This window comes from Dromaius novaehollandiae, chromosome 1 (genome assembly GCF_036370855.1).
Source record: "Dromaius novaehollandiae isolate bDroNov1 chromosome 1, bDroNov1.hap1, whole genome shotgun sequence".
Classification (NCBI taxonomy): Eukaryota; Metazoa; Chordata; class Aves; order Casuariiformes; family Dromaiidae; genus Dromaius; species Dromaius novaehollandiae.
The window spans coordinates 86,771,532-86,783,675 of NC_088098.1; the positions used below are offsets into that span (position 1 = coordinate 86,771,532).

General features: G+C 43.2%; 1 protein-coding gene across 2 annotated transcripts in view; it reads left to right on the forward strand.

The window, feature by feature from the left end:
- The first annotated feature begins 1,248 nt into the window (after positions 1-1,248).
- LOC112990866 (ephrin type-B receptor 5) overlaps positions 1,249-12,144 on the forward strand; it is a 76,452-nt gene continuing 65,556 nt past the window's right edge. Inside the window, exon 1 of one of the 2 annotated variants that reach the window (XM_026112886.2) lies at positions 1,249-1,364. The gene's annotated coding sequence lies outside the window, so the exon portion shown is untranslated. Of the gene's footprint in view, positions 1,365-1,545; positions 2,380-12,144 lie in introns of those variants that run through there. The other variant, XM_026112885.2, reaches the window with a different exon arrangement.

Genomic DNA, 12,144 nt, shown 5'->3' on the forward strand with positions numbered 1-12,144 from the left:
CTCTTGGCTTCCGTTCCACAAGGAGGAGGAGGTTTGGGGGGAATATTCCATTACCATGAAGGGGAGGCACTGTTTCTGCAGCTATTGAGTAAACTAGCTGGTGATCCTTTTTTCTGCCCCCAGTTCTATGGTAGAGCCTCACTTCTTTCTATCGGCCAGATGCTCCTCTTGGTAGTAAAAAGAGGCAAAACGGAAAACATACTTGCAAAAATTTACTGCAGAACTGAGTAAAGGCCAGATGCTGAGAGGAGCTAAGTACCTGAAATACCTCCTGAAGTCATTTTCTTTCAGAATCAGGCTGTGACAGCAGCAGGAGGATAGAGAGTTGTAGCAATTGGTGTCTAGAAACCCCCACAAAGAGGATAAAGAAAGAAACTATGCTGTCTGGGAAGATGAAGCAGCTTGTATTATGCTGCATATATACAAAATTGCTAGAAAATACTGGGTTGTATGGAAAATAGCCCTAACTTTTTGAAATCAGAGATGTGACCCCATCTACAGATAGTACTTCTTTTAAAAGGAACTTAATACATTTTTCAGTGCAATGAGATGGCTAATGTGCATTTGTGCACATGCATGTTTTACACCAAAAGGAATCATGGTTTCTTTGTATTGTGTATGTCATGAAGCTCGTACTTCAAACCAAAGGAGGTTAGCTTGGGAGTGGAAGCCCAAAACTACACTCTTTGTTATCAGAAAATTATCTGCTGAAATTGTAAGCCACTGATTTTTGCCATATTTCCCATTCAATCCTAATGGACACACCGTGCTTGCACTATAGCTCAGGGCAGCTGCCATTTTCTGTCATTTTTCCTTTTCGTGTGCTTTGCTAGTCAGGAGGGTAGGCAGAGTCAGAAGGTAATGCATGCTTCTTTCTCTAGCCTCTCTCCAGATTCAGCACAGTGATATTTGTAGATTGGGTAGGTGGACTTTTGTTTATGTGCTTGCATTAGCAAGACACAGGAGTGACCCAGACAGATACTTTCAGTCCTTTGTGTCTCTACGTTGGAAGCTGGGGTACTCTTCTGGAATTCTCCTCTTCCTGAGGATCCCCTGTGCTGATCCAGGTCATGGCTGGGAATTAAGGCAGAGTGGAGGAGGTTTGTTGGTACCTAGAAGCAGAGAAGCACCTCCCTCCCCCCCCCCCCCCCCCCCCGTGATACTTTATCCTCAGCGCTTTGGGGGAGCAGCACGGGTAAACAAATGCGTGCTCACTTTAGTCTGTGTTGCTGCAGAAGAATAGCAGATGCCATACGGCAGCATGGATGTCAGCAGTGCCACTAGAGACCCGCCGAGGATCACTAGTCCGTGCGGTTACTCCCGCACTAGAGCACTGAAACTCCCTGCACGATCCCGGCAGTCAGGTGAGGCAGCACGGGCATGCCTGCCGGTTCTACAGCTACACCCTTGCGTGCTCTTCGGAGTCCCCACCAAAACTGCACCACAGGAGCACGGGGGCCCAATCTGAGCCGGCAACTCGGACACTACGACGAGGGCAGCACCGACGGGGGCTCCCCCACGGGAAGAGGTTGGGGTGGGAGCAGCGGGAAGCAGCGGGAGAGGCAGAGGCATGAATCGACGGCAGAGCCCTCCCGGCAGAGAGGGTGGAGGACGGGGACGGCTCGGCACCGGGCTCCGCCCCGCGAGCCGCCGCTGCCGGGGCCAGCAAAGGGGCGCCGGGGGCGGCAGGGGCCGGGGAAGGGGGTGACCCCAGCACCGGAGTGACACCCCCCCCCCCCCCGAGTGCGGAGTCTCGCAGTCGCACAGGCTGCCCCTCTCTTCTCCTCGCCTGCTGCCTAGGCCTCTGCACAGGTCGTGGGGGGAGCCCAGCGAGGGGAGGAGGGGCACGGCGAGGGAGAGGAGCCCGAAGAAAGGGAGAGCGGCGGATTCTAGTGAGCGGAGGGGTGGACAAGAGAGGAGGGAAAATACGATCCCGAAGAAGGAGCTGGAGAGGAGCTCAAGGATTAGGGCTGCTCTCACGCCTCAGCCTGCGCGAAAGCCGTCGCTAAAGAACCGCGGGCGGGGAGCGAGAACTGCAGCCCCGCAGCCGTGCCCAGCGCCCGGGGACAAAGCGGCAGCGAGCGCCGAGAGAGGGGGCCGGTGCGGGGCACCCGAGATGGTGTAGCTCACACGGAGAACATGGTCTTTGTCCAACTTTTCTGATGCCGTGAGGCAGCGCGGCACGGCTCTAGCGGGAAGGGTTCCTACCAAAGCTGAGCAACACTGGGAAGAGAAGGGGGTGCTGCTGGAACTCGGGAAAGGTATTGAGGCGGGCGAGGGCACTGTGAACCCGGCCAAAGAGGTCTGAGGAGGAGAGCCATCGTCCAGGATATCCTTGGGGCTCTACCGCCCTAGAGGGGGAGAGAGAGAACAAACCAGGTACTACTTCAGAACAGAATTAAAACTCCTAACGTTGTGGACATTGTGGGGGCTTTTTGCTTTTGGGTTTTTTTTTTGTCCCCCTTTACCGGTGTCTGTGCTGTTTAAAATCTGTGTCGTTGGGGCTTGGAGCGCCCAGGGAGATCCTCCCCAGCCCCTCTGCTGTCATGCTGTATAAGCAATGAGAGACGAGCTGCATGAAATCAGGTCATGGCTTGCTGCTCATGGAAATTACTATCAAAAGCAGACACTGTTCACGCATGCATGATTCGTTTGGTCTTCTCCTTTGCAGTTTTTCATCTCTCTCTGACTCCTTTAAGAGCAATAGTTAAATGCTGCCTTTGCATTCCCTGAAACAGGGAGGCAGGGGTAGATGTATACTGTGGTGTATACTGTTCTCTGATCTTGGTGGAATGATAGTAGGAAAGATTTGTGGCCCTTTCTAAGGGCAAGGGTGTTTAATGCTTTTGTGGGTGACAGAAGACTGTATGACTATTTGTTCCAGAGAAAAAGCCATGCTAACCTATTTTCAAAGAGGTGGTAAAAGTTACTACTACTAATGCTAAATAAATCTGTGAATGTGGGAGGGTTGTTGCTGCAATGGGTAGTTTTAGCTTTGCTTTTCATGGATCCACTGAGAAGATTTCACTTACTCTGAAGTCTCCCTTGGTAATACCATATACATTTAGTTGGGGAGAAAAGTGAATTTCACCTGCTTCTACCACAAGTTCTAGAAATAAAGAGAGTAAAGATGGTGAAGCAAATCTCCCAAGGTCAATGAAGAATGATTCTCCAAATCATCTTTTGTTAGCAGTCGTATAAAGTTATGCAGATTGATCAAGAAGGAGAGTGAGAGGACAAATAGAAACAACAAAGTCAAGACAGTGGGAACTACCAGTCATATCTGTTACAGAGACAGATTTGCTGCCTCATCTGGGTTGAATAAGGGAGGCTTCCTTCCTCCTTGTTCTTACATCAGTCCTTACCAGAAGCATGGAAACTGGACATGGCTGCACCCATGTTTAATCATAGCTGATCCACCCACCCCTGAGCCACACTAAAACTACTAATTTGAAATCATTCCAGTGCTGAGGTTCCTTTGGGGGCAGGAAGAGAGGAGGCAGTCCACAATCTAATAATCCTTTTTGTTAGATGTTACCTGATCTCTGTCCTGGAAAAAAAAAAAAATTCTTTGAAGTTTGCTCCCTGAACTCAACCCCTTGTGCCACCTTAACTAATTTTGCTAGGCTTTTGGCAAGCCTCAGATAACCGCAGGTGATTGGATCCTTTCCTCTACTGCCTTTTGTACATATGTGCTCTTAGACAAGTTAGACATGTGCAGTTTTTAATTTTGTCATGTATTACTCTGCCCCTCTAGCCTCTAAATATTCTTTCTTGCTGTCTTCTTAGTTTCCTCTTATTTGTTAACATCTTGCACTGAGCTACACAGAATTGTAGATATGGCCATGTGTCTAGATACTAGGGAAGACTTGCTTTTTTTCTGCTGGGCATTACAGCTTGTAATGACGCAGGATCGTGTCCTCTTTAATTTGAGCACTAAAACCCTGCAGAGAAAAACTTGCATTCTTGCTTTATTCTCAGGCTCTCAGCTCTTCCGAGCTGTTATCAGTAGCAAGAACTGCTTGGGTTTATACAGACTGTTTTTGGAGGGGACTGGAGAAGGGATGGGTCCTCTCATTTCTTTTGCCCAGGGCTGCCACTGTCCTCACCTTCTGTCTTTGACTTGCAGTCTGACCAATGACATGCTTTTGGGGGAAAAGAAGCTGGTGGCCCTAAGGAGACAGCTGTTTATTCTCCAGCATGCCTTGCCCCCACAGGCTGCCAGCATGTGTCTGGCAAAGAAACCTGTTCCCTTATTCTATTGAGGATCATCTCCTTTATGCCTGTACAGCTTCATTACGGACTTTCCTCTTTGTACCCACGTGCAGATGTCTGCACCTTGTTTGAGACACCGCATGCGCAGAGAATCTTGTAGAGATCATTATGGTTTCCTTTCCCTTACCTTGTGTGCCTCCATCAAGAGAGAGTCCCTCTGTGTCAGGCTTGTCTTCGCTAGCTACCTGCATTGTTAGGAGATTTATGCATGCTTTTCCTCTGGCCTCATGAATACTTTCTTCTACCTGTCTTCTCCCCCTAAAATGTGCTCTTCCTTGGTATGCATACATTATCCCTCTGCAGTCCCTGTGGGGAAACTTCTCTTAAAAACCTTGCAAATGAGTGCAAAAGTGCTACTGTTGCGCAGTTCAGGTTGCACAGCTTATTTTAATTTCTCCTTTCTGTGGCCATATTGAGTCCAATGTGTATGTTTACTGTACACACAAACAATAGAAGATGCAAGAAGTTGGTATGTATGGTGAAGCTTGATCTTTATAACACGCTTTTGCCACACAGACCAAAAAAGGGTGGTATTGCGAAAACATGTTTATTAAGAACTCTCCAGATTGGGTGCCCTCTCTCATAAACATATAATGATTTTTTTCAAAATGCTGAATGAGTATTTTCGATGATAAGAGAAGTTGACTAAAGAGAAGCTTAAGGAAGAAACTGATGAGCCTGCCTCAACAATTTTGCCTTTATTTCCTCTATTTTTTTTAAACCTGCGTTAATACCATGCTACTGTTGTACCTTGCTGTTAAAAAAAGAAAATCTTTATTTTTTCAGGAAGCTTTATATCATCTTACAGCAATATAGTTAAGAACATGCTTTTCTAACAAGAAAATTCAGCAGTTTTCCAGTTCTTGAAACCTTCCCATTAAGTTTCTGCGTGTCAGGTCTGGGGCCAGACATCCCTCTTCTCTCTGTATTTGCTCTCTTTGGCAACTGCACAACCTCATGGACTTCAGTGGGTGTGTACAAGCCTAACTTATAGGGGTTTAGTGAGTAATTCTGTTGAATTGCAGAACTGTTGAATGAACAAGCAGGAAACAGTCCCCTGAGTGGTGCAAGCTGTGCAATAGAAACAGATCCCAAAAGAGGAGGAAAAAAGTCCTTAATTACTCATGATGTCAGCCAGTGTGCTCTGACACATGAAGAGCAAATCTGCCATTTTATGTGGTCACTGTTCTTGCATTTGGTTAATACCAGAAGTTATATGTTTAACAAAGAGAAGTAGACCCATGCATTCTTCTCAGAAGCATGGATTGCACTTTCAAGAAATATTCCTCTGCCTCCGGGAATAGCATTTTATTTTAAGTGTGCTATTAATACATGCGCTGTTAAAAAGGCAAACATATTTTGTAAAGATACTGATACAGTATTTTTTTAATGGAAAATGCTGTCTTGTCTCTAAAAAGTCAACATGGAGCAGGCCTCTCCTATCAGGGAGGTGCTATCTGAGGACTATTCTAGAGACCACTTCCAAGAAAAGCAGCAGCTTTGGGATTCAACTTCTTCCAGGCACTGGTATCAATTTTCTAGGCCTGCAGAGGCCTCTGTACATTCTGATACTCAGGGCTTGCTTGTCAAGGAAATTTCTGATGGAATGATTCATACAAACACACACACGTGCATGTACATGCACAAATACACAGTTAAAGAGGACAATAGAAGTGCTATCCTGGGAGTAGAGAAGATGCCGGGCAGACTGAGAACGCACCACTACCTGCAAAATGTAGCCTTACATATGAAGCATTGGTCCTTAGGATTCACTTTAGGATGGAAATTCTCACCTGTCCAGACCTGCATATGGAAACACATACCACTTCATTTCCAGACAGTCTTTTTCTTTTTTGTTTTTTTTTCCCTCCCCAAGCTTGTCATGTAAATGAATCCTCTGCTGGTTTGCCAGTCTCTAAATGCAGTTTTTCTCTGTGCCATTTTTCTGAAAAATATTTTGTATGTGTAAATCATGTAATTACATGCTATAAGCTATAGATTGAGGACTACTAACTCTTTCTTACTGAATTCTGTTCTAACAAGCTTTTGATTTTGCAAGGTGAAATGTGGTGTATTGATGTTCCTCCAAGTTACTGCAAGGATTTCAAAGCTCCCTGAATGACCTGATCTTTCTCCCATTTACCACAAGCCACCCATATTATATGAACCTCTTTGACCCAGCTGACCACTTCAGAGACACTATGCGGGATACAGAATTCTGTGGAGGGGACCTTTGAGTCAGGCTTACCACAGATTCCATCAGATCCTAAGGATGTCTGCAACTGGAAGCAGGGTTCCTTGGCAGAACTTCTTTTCTTCAAAACTATTCTTTAGGAATGGATGGAGTTTCACAAGAGAGGGAGTGTTATCACAAAGAGATTTCTAGACAGGTTTTAGTTTGGCAATCAAAGCTTTGGAATATTTATCAAAATTGAACTTCTAAATGTCAAGTTTCACTCACTGCTAGGGTCAATTTGATCTCAGTACTTTCTAAACCAGAGAAGCTGTTTTAAACTACTCCCCCTTGGCTCTAAGTCAGGAAGAAGAATTGCTGCTGGAAGCACAGCCAGATTGTGCTGCTTGCCTGCAGTTGTCTCCCAAATTGTCCCTTCCCATGCTAATGTCAGAACGCTTTGAGCTGCTGCCAGCAGCAATGGACATGCAAACGTGTACTTGCATTTTCACTTTTCAGTGAGTTTGCTAATCTTATTTGGAATATGTGTTGTTCATAAAGGGGCCACAATATCCACAGTTATTGCTGCCATCATTATGGTGTCAGGAATGGAATAGTTCTGCTGGGGAATATTAATTTAATTATTGGTAGAGACAGGATCTCTGTAGCCTTCTCTTCCTTCAGTACCTTGCTGAGCAGTCTTCTGTGTTAGAAATCAGCAAAGTTGCAGTAAGGCATGTTGAAGATTTGAGAGAGAGAAGATATTGTGCTGACCTGCATATATACTGGCAGTTAGAGTCTTGAAAGCGAGTTTTCCACAATTTGCATTTGTCTTGGTGTTGTGTTCTGCAGGGACACAGAGGTGGAGTTAGATGGTGAAAAGTAATCAGTTTGCTTTTGGTGTCTTAGTATAGCACCTTTCTGCGCAGGGCCGCAGGCTGTGCACCAGAAAGGCATCTGCTGAAGTAATGTAATGGGAATGATTCACGACCTGTGCTCCTTGTTTCAGTCAAAAGTCCTCCTAATGTTGACTTGAAGAATCAGCCTGGCAATTGCATGTTTCTCATGGATAAATTTATCTGTGTTGAATTAGAAGTGGCTCTGGATGGTCTCAGAGAGAACTGCAGGTTTCTGCAACTCAGGAAATCAAGTCAGTGACTAGATACTATCCCTTGGAGAGAATGGCTTTAAAAAACTATTTCATAAATAATTTTTTTTAATTTATTTCAACTCTCAAATTAATTACCAAAAAAGAGGGTGAGGTAAAGAAACCAAATTAGTCTTTGAAAACAGAGTAAAAAATGAAAACTTTTATTCCTTGAAAAGAAAGAATTAAAGTAGAGTGAGTTTTCCCATCTTTGGTAAAATGCCACCTACTAGACATCTCTAATTGAAAGGATAAGAATGGAAACACTATCGAACCTCTGGTGCTTCTCCTGACTGGCTTTGTATGCCAGTCCATAACATCGTCCTGTCTAACAGCATTATAAACAGCTGTGGAGATAGAAGCCACAATGGAAAGAGGGAACTTGGCCCAAAACATTAGAAAGTTCTTTTAAAATGAGTTTTTAAATGATTCTCTTTAAAAGGCTTTGCTTTCTTTCCCAGATCATAGCAGGTTAGTCTAGTGTTTTCTGCTGTTTTTTCATTCTCTTGCTTTTGAACTGTGGTATTGAAATCAGACAGTCCCTCTTTCTGTGGCACTAATGCAAAAGCACCTGGAGTATTTGTATTTGGCTGTGTGGGCTTCAGTGCCAGCGACAGTGATGAATTGGGACCTCAGTGAAGAGCACCAAAAGTTATTAAGAGACTGTAGGGAATTTATGACACGCTGTTAAGAGAGCTGCAGGTATTATCTTAATGATGACTGAAAAAGCATCGCTCCAGAGTATCTGCAGTCCCTGGGAGGCTATTTATGGGATCCTAGGCAGTCTGGTTAAAGTAATAGAACTGGCTCAATGCCCAAAGCAGATGATTTCAGGTTCAATATTGAGGAATGTTTTTTTCCAGTGAGGGTCTAAGGAGATTGTAGAAGGTAGCCCAGAGGAAGTGATGGAACCCCAGTTCCTTGTGTCATTTAAAAATATGACTAGAAAAGTTCTAAGGAATATACAGAGAATAAATACTGCAGTTGGCTGGGGACTGTAGGCCAGATGTCATCTAAATAAAGATGCTCTTCCCCCTCTTTTAGTTCCTATTATTCCCAGCAAGTAGGGGGAGGGACTGCCATCCTGACAGCAGATCTATCTTGGACATGCTTTGTAGCAATCCAAGACTGGTAACCAGGGAGAGGAAGTGGTATATGCCACTTGAAATTGGATGTGCCTGTAACAAGAGCAGTGAGCCCCAGCATCCACAGTGAAATATAAATGAGCCTTTGAGACACAGAGGAGGCAGAATGAGCTTTGAGACTTACACCTTATTGCACTCGTCTCTGGCACTAAAAATAACATGGACATGCATCAGAAAGAGATGTTACAAGCCTGAAATACCTATTTTTACCTTAATCCACTTGATCTTCCCTCTTGCTCTTAAGACTTGTTCTATTATTCTCCCTAACTGTTAGTGGCCCATAACAGTCTCTTTTCCTGTGGGTGGAGAAAATGGGCTGGAAATGCAGGGTGGAGGAGGAGTAGGAGGGAAGGATCTGAGAATGCACTTCACTGCTCTGCAGGCTCTGCCAGTGGCAAGTTCAAATTTTTGGTGGGGCTCTCTCACCCATCTCCCGTACACATGGGCTCCCTATGATGTTTCACTTAGCTGAGGTACTTGTTACGCCTAGTTGTTCCTTTTCAAGCCAACTCTCTTTTCTTCACTGCCTTGATCTCACTTCTCTTCGTCAAGCTGCCATTTATGCCTCACTGCTCTCTCAACCGTCTCTTCTTAGATGAGAGCCAATTTTGGACAACCTGATTGTCTAAATAGATGTGGAAGTCTGATCTGAGCCATGAACCAGCATGAATCATTAATTTAGTCCTTTAAATAAATATATGGAAGTCATTGCTAAAAGATAAATGAAAATAAGACAAAGTAACATGTTTCTGAAGTTGAACAGGACCCTCATATTCTCTGTACTTTCTGCTCAGATCAATTATTTGAACAGTGAGATCAAAGTACCATGAGGGAAGGAACTGAAGATTCTGGATTTTGAGACTGGACCCAGAGAGATGAATCCTCGAGGAATCATCTATTTTCTCACAGTTTTCCCAGAATAGGTGGTTGGTTTCACAGTCCCTGGCTCTGCGTTCTTACTGTGCCCTGAGGGATTGCTACAGAGGAGTTAGCTCACTGGTTGGTTGTTGCTGCACAATGCTATATACCTCCTCCAAAAGTGGTTATAGATAGACTATAGTTAGTGCTGGTGTGCAGTTCTGTGGAGCACCTCCATGCAGTGCAGGATTAAGTTGTAGTGCCTTAGTGCTTAATGGGAATGTGAGGCTCTTACTAATCGTAGAGCAGACAGAATTCCCATCTTGGCAAGCAGTGATTACATAAGGATACTAGCTGCATGATGGGACTTATCTTTGAGCCATTTTCTCCCTCCCTCAGAGCTTCCTAGTTTTGTGCATATATTTCCACATCAAACACTCTAATTTACATGTTGCAGCTAAAGCTTGTGTATAGTGTAGCCTGTTGGTACAGTCAGGAAAATTTAAGGGAATCAGTGAGACTGATACATCAAGATCGGGGTAACAGCAAAGCTAGTGAAGAGATTATGCTTCAGTGCATTCTGCCTTGCTGTTTTACAAAGTAGCATTCTGCTTGCTTCCCTTAACATGAATCAGAACAGCAGTGATAAATAATGCTAATAATTGCATAGTTTTAAAAATAAAACCAGCCTCTATCTGCAAGTGCTTGCAGTCAACACTTCGAGAACCAAGCCATATGATAGCAGAAGGACATAAAGCTTATTAAAATGCAAAAAGCGGTTGTAATTAAATCTAGCCTTTAAATCACAGAGCAGGTTCTCTTAAAACACAGAAGTGGTTCCTTGGAGCCAGAAAGGAAAGCTCTTTAAGTTTATAAAAAGAGCAGTCTTGTCCATAGTCGATTTTGAAATTTCACTTTCTTTCTTGGAATGAAAGGCAATTTCAAAATGCTGGGACTCCCCATGAAAGAGGAACATTATCTTTTAGCCAGCTGCCAGTACTACCTTTGTCTCCTAATGGACAGGATACTTTTGGATATTGTGAATATGAATAACACACTTGCTGCTTATGCTAAATACTCCTTCCTGTAAAACTCTTATAAAAGAGTAAATACATACATATATATATTTTAAATGAATATACTTTACTACAGCTTGCCCTACAGGGAGAAGTTATTTTAACTTTCAGGAAAACAGCTAGTTTCCCTTTCAGCATTCTAGTGTGTTGTATGTTGTTGGAATCTTAAAGGACATTCAAAAGTCAGGCTTATCAAATTTTTAATCCTTACTAAAGGGCTTTGCAAACTTTTGTCCACAAAGAGCAGTTTAAGTAAAGAAAGATATTCTCAGATTTACTTTTCCTATTTTATTGTTAAGTGCCTGTGCATGTATCTTGGTTCATATATGTCCAGACATGCAGTGTGATGCTATATTCTTAATTTAAAAGGAGAAATTGTGGAATGTATTAATATAAAATATCCCCCTTTTCAGGCTTGTAAGCTTTCATAATCCAAATCTTACCACTTAAGCCCTCCTCCCTTTTCCCCTTGCCCAATCCTTCAAACCCTTGGTTTCTTTTCCAGCTTCTTGACAGTGCATTTAAGGCCCTTCTGCATCTCTCCACGTGATTTGTCCATGCAGGTTTGCAGATGATCTCCCAGACATCTACAGCAAACCTCAAGGTTATTTGTCTGATTTGTGGCATTTCTTGTCTTGCCATTACAAATACTCTGCTTGCCATCTATATCATTTTCCATCCATCAGCAATCAGAGTTTGATAGATAATAAAATATTAATTTCAGGGACAAAAGAAGCAAAATCAGCATCACTGGAAAGATCAGAACATGATTTCAGGGACTTGCACTCTTTACATCAGACTCCTTTGTCTGAATATTGTTTGTGGAAAAGGTTTATTTTCTTTCTATTTTAATGTCAAGAGAGTATGCAATTTTTTCCTTGGTGTTTTCAAACTTGTTCATATGATAAATTGTAGGTGTCATTACCATAAAATTACTGTGAAAAATGTCAGTGTTTTCTCACACTTAGTTCTTGCCAGTCGCACAGGAAAAGGAAATGTCAATTTTCAAGGAATTTTCACTAGCACAAAATTCAACTTTTTTCATCTAGAAGTTAATTACGTGATCTGCCTCAGGAATATTTAAGTCAGATCCCCTTAACAAAAAGGTCTATGCTGAGAATTCTGAAAATATAACCTTTTACACACTGCCTGAGAAAGGTTTAATGCAGTGTCCAAAAAGCTGTAAATTATCTTTTTTTTTCTCTAGCTTCAGTGCCCTCCTTTTGCAGATATGCTTTGACTTGTGCAAAAGGTAAATCAGACTTTAAGCTGAAAACATCATGTTTATTTCCACTTATATAAAATTGCATTTCAAGGGCCTGTGCACTGTTGTATTGAGAGAAGTTTCCTGAGAAACATTAGGGTGAAGTCAAGTGTAAGAGCCCAGTGAAGACATAGCCATTAGGTACAGCTGTTATCTACTCTTTCCATCAAAGAAGATAAATGCAATGGGCAGCCACTGGTTCTTTT